Raw genomic sequence first — 11,463 nt, 5'->3', positions numbered from 1 at the left:
TGTGTGGGCTATCGTATGGGTAGACGATAGGATTTTTACGCGCAGCTCGTCGAGTAATTATCGTTTAGACTATTAAAGTATTATATTTTAATTATAGATGCGGATCATTCAAGTTGATCAGTATAAGACGTTGGATTAAGAGTAAGATGGAATGGTATTGGGTATCTGGCTTCTAACAATCGCATGACCATCATATCAGTAAAGTGTTGAAAAGAAAGATGGTGATGTTTTGAGACAGAATGTCAGAATAGATGCGTCTTTGCGAGTGTGACTAACTACTAAAAGCCAAAGGCAAGTATCCCTATCATCACTTGATGTTCAAGTGATATTTATTTTGAATCATATTATGCAAGTATTGTTTTCCCTATTCTCAGTTCAAAATCTATAAATGTTTACATATCGCTGAATTATCATGCAAATACTCTTCTGCTATTCTATGTTCAGAGTAGCTAAGTGATTTTACTTATCAAATGAATGGATTTATAAATGTTTTGGGCTTTGAGAAAAATGAGTTGGTTTTGCGAGTATTCCTGCCCAAGTAAATGGGGGAATAAAAGTTTATAAGGGTGTCGAGTATTATGACCCCTTTTAATAAAATGTTTTTAAGATTGGATGGTTGTGTAAGAGGCTGTGGCGGCGGTCCAGCGTGAGCTATGTGTTATACAGGATATAACACCTTGCTAGGCCGATATGTGCCTTGGGTACCCCTTGGTTTAGTTGGATATGCTTCGGCATACCGGTGTTGCTCCGTGGCTGATCACGGACGGCAACACACCGTCGTTCGAGGATTCCAATCTAAATTATTATATTGCTTTTGATAATCTTATAAGGAATGATTTATTAAGTATTTTGTTCTCGGATAAAAGATGAAATGAAGTTTTGATTCAATTTCTGATTTTGTGGATACTTAGTTTGTTGTTAAATAACAAAGGTGGTATTGGTACACATGATTGTGTTGACTTCAGTATGGGATGTTGTGAGCATCAAAGTTCGTAGTAATATCTAATTTGATATGATAATAAAATGAGTATTAATATCAAGAGTTCGGTTTTGAATAAAGTTTGTGATACATTCCATAATCATTGGTTCATGTTGCTGTTATTTACGATATTTCCGTAAACACTGTTTTACGAGTTTTATTCTCGTCAAGATCCAAAGTATTGCTGAAGCATTTCGCTCGAAAATATCAAAAAAAGAGTTTTGAGTACAGTGAAAAACAATTATCCGATTCTTTAATAAATTTTCTGATTCAGCAATTACAGTTTCAAATGTTCTGCTCTAACGCAGATGTCGGTTTTATATCAAAATGACCATAGATATATTACAATGATCTTGCTGAGCATTTCTTTCGCTCATACTTGCTTTTTTTTTTAAATTTAACCTCCAGTGAGGATTAGCTTGCGCTGTTCAGCCGTGTAATTCAAGGAAGCAAAGAAGAAGCTTTTGGAAGGTGGTTGGTCCAGGGTTTGCGAACTAGTGTAAGTTCTTTTGTGTAAAGTTATTTATATTATATTATATTATACTTGTGTTATTTTATAGTTGGGCCTAGTATACTTCTTTTCAAAGTTATACTAGTGGGTTAAGTTTTGAGATTGAGAATTGTTGAAAAGAGTTTTAAAAGAAAGTGAAAATTTATTTGAGGAATTTGAATATCTCGTTTCTAGAACTGTAACTTTAAAAGATCATGGATTAGTTTGGGGTCATAAATGATAAATATCTTCCGCTGCCATTTGCTTATTGATTAATCAGGTTATTTTTTATTGAGGTTTCATAGTGACGACCAAATCCTCTGACCCCGGATTTGGGGGCGTTACAGGTTGGTATTAGAGCTGGAGTTATAGTAAACTAGAAACGAGAGTGTGTAGGAGTGTGTATAGCTATGTGAGGACGCTTGAGCTCATATCGAGTTCCTGTTGGACTATTGAATATAGTACCAACGAGTAAGATAAGATAGGGGCATTCGTTTGAGACGATTGTGTCGAGCGGGACAAAACTCCTGGCAGTTGCAAACTTTTATTGTGGAATCTTTCGAGGCTACTACGATTTGACGATGATGAAGATTATCGATATCCTTGGAACATGAAAAAGTGTCTAGAATTGGGTGAAGACTCAACAAAAGAGCTCAAATGGAAGATAAGTATTAAGACTTTGGCAATACCTTCTCTTTCTATAATTTCTTTTGACCTCTCTCAAAAGAGATATCTGTTAGAGGATATATTCCCTAACACTCATTTAATCATTTTGTTCCAGAATCTTGTTTTATGTATTTCATTTTTCTCCAGAAATATCAGCTTTGAAATATTTTCAGCTTTATTCATTTGATTTTGATTTTGAATTCCTTTGATATTCTTTTACTCTGACTGAGAGGAACAACCCTAACTATAGGGGACACAAGGTATAATTGTCTGTATGATAGGAGTTGGAAGGGACGCCATCACTTGTGTATGTTGTGGCTACAAGAAGGTTAACAACCTTTAGTAGTGTCTTAATTTGGACACGCAATACCAAGTTCATTTGATCATATGAACCTCTCAGTTATTCTCTTATTTCAACAATACTTTTTCACAAATTCAGATTTTGGTCCTGTTATGACATGAAATTCTTTTATCTTTGAAATTCCATGATTTTATCATCTGAAATATTCGCAGGTATGCCAATCAAGTTAAGCTGAGTTATCCTGGTAAAGTCAAAGTAAGGCGGTGTGATGGAATTACCAAGAGCAACAGTGGACTGTGATGCGATTAGAATATCAGTGGCGTATAACGAAGTCGATCTGTTTCTTTACTTCTTTCTCTATTTCTCTCTTTCTTTTCTTTCTCTCTCTATCTTTCTCTCTATTCTTCTTTCTCACAATCAGTAAAATGTAATTTTATTGAAGAATTGGTCAAAGGATGTGAATGGAACAATGGTGTACAGTGAAGCTCCTGTAAAAGTTTTATTATACAAGGAATATAAGATTTATTTGAGATTATGGAAAATTGAAGTTATTTGGAAATGGAAAATTGGCTAGAAGATCCCTTAGTGCTTTCTTCTGCTGATTCCGAGGACGGAATCCTTATAAGGGGGGTAGATTGTAATATCCCATATTTTCAGATATTATTTTTATAATTATTTGGAATTGTTTATGTGAATTTTTTAGTGAATTATATGATAATTGGAATTGATGTTTAGGTGTTTTTATTGTGATATTATTTGAGTATTTGAATTTTTATATGTCCAGAACAAAATATAGATAATTAAGGTATTTTTCTGGTAATTTTTGGAGTGTTATATGATTTTATAATAATTTATGAATTATTAATTATTTCCTGAATAATTACAAAATTATTTTATAAAGCCGGGAATCGTTCAACCTCAACCGTTTTTGCGTTTTTACAACCCGAAACTCTTCCGAAAACTCCTTCCAAACCTAATATGGTAATTCCAGACATTTTCCGTGTTTTGACTTTTTCGATCCGGATTACGGTTTGACCCGTGCGCGGCCCGGCGCAAGATTTTCGGTACGATAACCATTCCGATAAATCAACCAAAACCCGTATTCTCGAGAGACGGGATATTTTTACATTATTTTCGTATATGGAGTTTTATGAAAAGCCCGGTTTTGATGATTATCCAATTCTGGTATTAAATTGTATCATTTTCATAGTTACTTAGCGGCTAAGTAATCTATTTTTGGATCCGATATATAAGTGTAAATTCAGTATTAAATTCCAGAATATTTCAAAAATCATGAAACTTATATTTTATTAGTATTTGAATATTTCGAGAATTTTAAAATTATGTCGAAAATTTTTCGGGTTATATTTACCCGCACTTTTTTCGTTAAATCGTAAAATACGGATATGACACGCGTTTTATAAATGTTTTAAAAATTATGAAGATTTTATTTTATTAGTTTTAAAATATTCCAAGAATTTTAGAAATATTTCGGTTTCATAAAATTTATTGGATCGGGCCCCTATCGGGACGTCAAACCCCACAAAAATTGTATTTTCATTTTTATAAAATCATGGGACTTTCAAATATTTTATATTTTCGCATTTTTGAAATATTCATAATTTTAGAAAATTTTGATATAAATTTTATATTTATTTGATTAAATATTATTCCCCGCTATTTATTAATTTTGGGCTAATTTTAATTAGGTTGTATTGATTTTTAGTTAAAAGAAAAAAAAAAGGAAACGTGTAAACAAAAACCTGTCAGCCCCACCCCCACCCCACCTGCCACACACGCATCCCCCAGTATACCCCTCCCCCATTTCCTTTTTATCTGATAACAGGCTACTCCCTCTTCTCTCTGTCTCTCCTCTCTATGGTATATTTATATACTTTTAATTTTCAAAAATTCATATCTTACAAATCGTACATCCTAATTTCAATTGTTATATATATAAATGATTAGCGCTTCGATACCTACGCATAGGTATATATATTGCGATGTTTTGAGAAGAAAATTTGCAGAGCATATTTTCCGTTTTAATTTATTTTCGGGGCGTAGAAAAATAATTTGGAGGCGGTGATTACTCCACATGTCATCTCAACGTGTATATGTCTATGGCTATTAATTTCAGATTTTTCTGGAGATATTTTCCGGACATCAGATATTCTCGTCGGGGTGATCAGAATTTATTTTGGGTAACGATTCCGAAATTCCGTCTTCGTACTTGTGTATATTATAGCATGTTAGTATTTATATATTTATTTCATAATTTTTAGAAATTGTTGGGAAAATCACTTTTGGTCCGAGTTTTGGTTCAGGTGGCCGTGTTATTCATTTCTGGAATGTTTATATGCGTAAATATAAATTATTGTGTTGATTGTTGTTGGTTGTGTCGATATGATATCGACTGGCAGTCCGAGAAATAGAGGAGGTGCTGTCCGATTTCCAAGAAAATATTATTTTTAGTTCTGAAGATTATTATTTTTATTATTATTCGAGAATAAATCCAAATTATTTAGTTAATGAATTTTAATTGATTATTTAATTCGAGTTAATTATTTCTTATGATTTAAAAATTCCGAAAAATAGTTCGAGATTTAAAATATTATTTTAAATTATTTTCAGGCTCGATAATTCTTATAAAATTATTTCCGGGTGTTCGAACCCTATTATTTAGTTATAAAATGATTCGGAGACCCGTTTTAATTCCGAAAAATGTTGAAAAATTCATAATAAATAAACCGTTCGTCCGTTTAATACGAAACGAACGCCTCCAAACTCAGAAAAATATCCCGCTTTCATTAAAAATACTTTCGAGACCCAAATACTTTTGTTTCGAAAGGTCGCTTGTTTTATGAATTATTCTGAGTCAATTATTATCGATAAATTATATTTTTGACCCGATTTCAGTTTTAAACGTACTTAGTCGAACCTTTTGATGAATCAAGTCATATGTGATATGAATTATGTGATACGTGGATTATTTATTTATATGTTATGTGAATTACGTGCGTACGTGGGTTGAGAGTCTTGTGTTTGACTGTTATCGTTATGTGTGGGCTATCGTATGGGTAGACGATAGGATTTTTACGCGCTGCTCATCGAGTAATTATCGTTTAGACGATTAAAGTATTATATTTTAATTATAGATGCAGATCATTCAAGTTGATCAGGATAAGACGTTGGATAAAGAGTAAGATGGAATGGTATTGGGTATCTGGCTTCTAACAATCGCATGAGCAGTATATCAATAAAGTGTTGAAAAGAAAGATGGTGATGTTTTAAGATAAAATGTCAGAATAGATGCGTCTTTGCGAGTGTGGCTAACTACTAAAACCCAAAGGCAAGTATCCCTATCATCACTTATTATACAAGTGATATTTATTTTGAATCCTATTATGCAAGTATTGTTTTCCCTATTCTCAGTTCAGAATATATAAATGTTTACATATCGCTGAAGTATCATGCAAATACTCTTTAGTTATTCTATGTTCAGAGTAGCTAAGTGATTTTACTTATCAAATGAATGGATTTATAAATGTTTTGGGTTTTGAGAAAAATGAGTTGGTTTTGCGAGTATTCCTGCCCAAGTAAATGGGGGAATAAAAGTTTATAACGGTGTCGAGTATTATGACCCCTTTTAATAAAATGTTTTTAAGATTGGATGGTTCCTTAAGAGGCCGTGGCGGCGGTCCAGCGTGACCTATGTGTTATACAGGATATAACACCTTGCTAGGCCGATATGTGCTTTGGGTACCCCTTTGTTTAGTTGGATATGCTTCGGCATACCGGTGTTGCTCCGCGGCTGATCACCGGCGGCAACACACCGTCGTTCGAGGATTCCAATCTAAATTATTATATTACTTTTGATAATCTTATAAGGAATGATTTATTAAGTATTTTGTTTTCGAATATAAGATGAAATGAAGTTTTGATTCAATTTCTGATTTTGTGGATACTTAGTTTGTTGTTAAATATCAAAGGTGGTATTAGTACAAATGATTGTGTTGACTTGTGTATGGGATGTTGTGAGCATCAAAGTTCATAGTAATATCTAATTTGATATGATAACAAAATGAGTATTAATATCAAGAGTTTGGTTTTGAATAAAGTTTGTGATACATTCCATAATCATTGTTTCATGTTGCTGTTGTTTACGATATTTCGTAAACACTGTTTTACGAGTTATATTCTCATCAAGATCCAAAGTATTGCTGAAGCATTTCGCTCGAAAATATCAGAAAAAGAGTTTTGAGTACAGTGAAAAACAATTATCTGATTCTTTAATAAATTTTATGATTCAGCAATTACAGTTTCAAATGTTCTGTTCTAACGCAGATGTCGGTTTTATATCAAAACGACCATATATATATTACAATGATGTTGCTGAGCATTTTTTTCGCTCATACTTGCTTTTTTTTTAAATTTAACCTCTAGTGAGGATTAGCTTGCGCTGTTCAGCCGTGTAATTCAAGGAAGCAAAGAAGAAGCTTTTGGAAGGTGGTTGGTCCAGGGTTTGCGAACTAGTGTAAGTTCTTTTGTGTAAAGTTATTTATATTATATTATATTATACTTGTGTTATTTTATAGTTGGGCCTAGTATACTTCTTTTCGAAGTTATACTAGTGGGTTAAGTTTTTAGATTGAGAATTGTTGAAAAGAGTTTTAAAAGAAAGTGAAAATTTATTTGTGGAATTTGGATATCTTGTTTCTAGAACTATAACCTTAAAAGATCTTGGATTAGTTTGGGGTCATAAATGATAAATATCTTCCGCTGCCATTTGCTTATTGATTAATTAGTATAGATGATTGATGTTGACTTCAGTATGGGATGTTGTGAGCATCAAAGTTTGTATTGATATCTAATTTGATATGACAACAAAATAAGTATTAATATCAAGAGTTCGGTTTTGAATAAAGTTTAAGATTCATTCTATAATCATTGTTTCATGTTAATGTTGTTTACGATATTTCCGTAAACACAGTTTTACGAGTTTTATTATCCTCAAGATTCAAAATATTGCTGAAGCATTTTCGCTCGAAAATATATATTAAAAAAGCAGTTTTGAATATAGTGAGAAACAATTATCCGATTCTTTAATAAATTTTCTTATTCGGCAACTATGATTTCAAATGTTCTGCTCTAATGCAGATGTCGGTTTTATATCAAAAAGACCCTATATATGCTATAATAAACTTGCTGAGCATTTCTTTCGCTCATACTTACCTGTTTTCAAATTTAACCTTCGGTGAGGATTAGCTTGCGCTATTTAGCCGCATAATTCGAGAAAGCAAAGAAGAAGCTTTTGGAAGGTGGTTGGTCCAGGGTTGGCGGACTAGTGTAAATTCTATTGTATAAAGTTATATTTATCTATATGTATTAGTTATGTTATTAAATCGTTGGTCTAGTATACTTCTTTTCGAAGTTATACTAGTGGGATAAATTTTGAGTTTGGGAATTTGTTGAAAAGAGTTTGAAAAGAAAGTAAAAAATTATTTTTGGAATTTGGATAGCCTTAAAAGATCTTGGATTATTTGGGGTCATAGATGATAAATATCTTCCGCTGGCATTTATTTATTATTTAAACAAGTTATTTTGGATTGAGGTTTCATAGTGACGACCAAATCCTCTGACCCCGGATTTGGGGGCGTTACAGTTACGCAATATTTTATTTTATCATAAAAACACATGTGATTCCTAACACTCCTTTTTAATTCATCATCAACTGCCTTCTTTTCAGAGTGATGCCTGCAAGGGTGGTCCGACTTTTGCCGCTCTAAAAAAGGACTAAGATTCTTATGAAGTGTTTCAAAAAATCTTCTATCCAGTGAAGTTGTTCCAACCAACCGTCGTTGTTGAGGGGTACCAACGGTTGTCCACCTTCAAGCAGAATCTTGAGTCTTCGACTACATCCATCTTCATGTTCTTTGTAGCCTCCATCTTCATACCTCTTAAAGCGTCCATATTCATATCTCTTGAAGTGTCCATATTCATGTCTCTTAAAGCGTCCATCTTCATGTCTCTTATAGCGTACATCTTTATCAGATACGTAGGCTATTGCACAAGTTTCCATCATTGTTAACTCTATTTTTCTCCTAAGATTTGATATTAGTGAGCCCATCCTTCTAGCAATAATTTGTTAATGGAGGAATTTGGTTAACAAAGAATAGAATTTCGCAGCTGGAATTAAGATCTTCAACGGTGGTCGGTGATTGGGAAAATCATCGGAGTGTGGTGATTTGTGCTTAAAAGAAGATGAGATTTCTAGAGTTTGTATTTACCTTCTCAGAGCTCTCAAACACGTGCCCTTACAATTTGCCTATGTACCTCCTTTTACAGAGGATCAATCCGAACATACTTCTTAAAGAACAAGAAATCAATATGGATTTGGCTTCTCGTTTTTAGGCCCAACATAAGTTGTTGATCCAAGTTGCTATTATAACTCGAACGTATATTTTTTAGGAGTGCCCAGTGATGCAGCCAAGTCATAAAGACCCAAAAATCAATTTTAACTTTGGAACTTCAAGAATAAGGAAACTTCCCGACCTGTGGATATCCTATCCGTTACTGCTATCTTTTCTGATCGCAATATATTCATGACATACCGTAAATACTCAAGTGCATCCTCGCTTCTGAGAGGATAATCCACATGACAACAAGATGAGTGATCTCAAGCATACAAGTGCAAATTGTGATATAACCCCAAAGTCTACCAACAAGGACAACCCATTAAATGTAGAGGCAAGGCTCCTGAAGCACATCCTAAGTTTTAACGATAATTACCTTATAAGGTTAACTCGCAATACTATAAAATGGCACCTTCATATACTTTTTGAGAAGGCAGGCTCCCGAAGTCCCCTTCTAAACCCTCAAGGTGCGCCCCAAGGTGTTGGAGCCTTTCTAGAGGCTCTTCTAGACCCCTAGGGTGTGCTCTAAGGGGTCGGAAGCCTCTCCAGAGGCTCCTCATCCGTACTTGTTTAAATATATGTTCAATTCATTTTTTGTTGAGTTTTAGGAACAACCATCCTTGAATAGTTTTTATCATCATTTATACCGCATCGCAAAGTGACCACCACTAATGGCCAAATACCCTTGGTGTGTGCCTGGGTAACTTCTTTTTCTTTGACAATCACATTTGTTCTTCCAAGTTGTGATATACCTTCTTCTAAAGACTTATCACCGATTTTCATCTTTCATCGTAAGCTTCATTATAGTGACCATCGTAAACCTTCGTCATTTCGATTATCGTGAACCTTCATCGTTGTGATTGTCGTGAACCTTTGTTATTACAACTATTGTAATATCTCGTCGAAACTTCTCATTATTGATGTTTGTCACGAACGGCCATGAGAATCGCTAAGGGCGCGCCCTCCGGAGCTCAATTCACTCCTTCCTTGTTGATGGTCTGGCCCATTTCCTTCGTTAATCCGATAAAATACCAATATTGATTTTATGTTGTAACACCTACAAATATATTAAATAACCAAATTAGGATCCATCCTAGTTAAATAACAACTAACATTAATTACATGGGACTAAAGTATCATAAAATAACGCTAGTAAGATAAAACATAATGTAAAATATGTATAAATTTATAATTTATCAATCGTGCAATATGAATATTTTAAAATCAATGTCAAATAAGTTTTCATAAAATTGAATTAAAATATTAAAAGATATTTCTAATTTATTACACCATTTTAATATGGAAAAAATGAAATCATATATTTAATACATTAAACTTGAAATCCTCTTTTATATTACACATATTGTAAAAGAATTCAATCTTATTTTTTAATCGTATTATATCATGTAAATAATACAATCTTAATTTTTAATTTGGTTTAAATACAAAAAATATACCAATACTAAACACATATCGTAATCTTGTATATAAATAACATCTTTTAATATCTATAATTTAATTATTTATTAATATTATGAATAATGTTTCCAAACTAATCCATCAATTATATTATCTATAGAATGCAATCTTGACTTTAATACGTCCATCTAGAAATTAATAATTATATTTAAAATTATATCTTGTTTATATTTAGTACATAGGATTTTGCATATCATAATAAAAAGTATACCTTTAATAGATAGATATTCTATTCTTGGATTAAAAACAAAATCTCTTATCTTTCAAGAACAAAAAATGTGATCTCGTAGTATCTAAGATTGAAGTGTTTAAACTGAGAACAGCCTATAAAAACAACAAACAAATCAGTATTGGTACTAAAAAATTTTGATAGCCATATACAAGTAAAGCACTATGAGTTGTACGTCTTCTATTCATATTGTAATATTCATGATGATTTTGAGTGTTGGTTTTTCGGACTTTCCAACTTGTAAGAACGGAGGTTAGTATTTTTTACAATTTCACGCTCAAATACGTACATATACATATATAAACACTTCAATTAAAAAATAGACAAAGAATTATTACTTTTTCAATTTATATTTAAAAGAACATTTTATTTTTTCTTTAATGAACTTGTATCCATATATTATGAAATGATGCAAGAGGTAAATTATTCCGCATGTATCTTCTCTAATATATTTTTTCATGTTTCTTTCTGCACAGTGTACCCCACTGCCAGTGGTCCACACCCGACGTGTAATTGTTTAATCAAGCTTGGTATAGATTGTGCCGATGATATTTGCGGTAAAGAGTGTGCGGAAGATTATTTTGGCACATTGCTAAATTATTATTGTTATGATAAATCAACATGTATGTGTGTATACAAATGCTAATGAAATTTGTATCTTGTTTAGTCATATCTATGTACTAATCATTGAAATATTATAAGAAATGTTCTTTTAACATATTTGGATCAGTTTTATATGATGTTAGTTAAGATAAAAGAAGGTATGAATAATTTCATTAAGTAATTATGAATAATCCAAAAATAAAAATAACAAATGTTCTTTTACCTTTTTTAATAAAGAATTATTTGATTTTACGATATCTTTCCAAAATCATTCGCAAATGCTGAGTTGTTAGCATATGATTA

General features: G+C 32.3%; 1 long non-coding RNA gene across 1 annotated transcript; it reads left to right on the top strand.

Annotated features, from left to right (window-relative positions):
- Positions 1-10,675: 10,675 nt before the first annotated feature.
- Positions 10,676-11,227, top strand: LOC141677054 (uncharacterized). The gene is made up of 2 exons (XR_012557311.1): positions 10,676-10,809; positions 11,034-11,227. It is a non-coding gene; the product is annotated as an uncharacterized LOC141677054 (long non-coding RNA).
- The last annotated feature ends 236 nt before the right edge of the window (positions 11,228-11,463 follow it).

Source organism: Apium graveolens, chromosome 8 (genome assembly GCF_009905375.1).
Source record: "Apium graveolens cultivar Ventura chromosome 8, ASM990537v1, whole genome shotgun sequence".
Classification (NCBI taxonomy): Eukaryota; Viridiplantae; Streptophyta; class Magnoliopsida; order Apiales; family Apiaceae; genus Apium; species Apium graveolens.
Note: the sequence above shows the minus strand (reverse complement) of the source record. Positions and strands in the feature narration are given on the sequence as shown.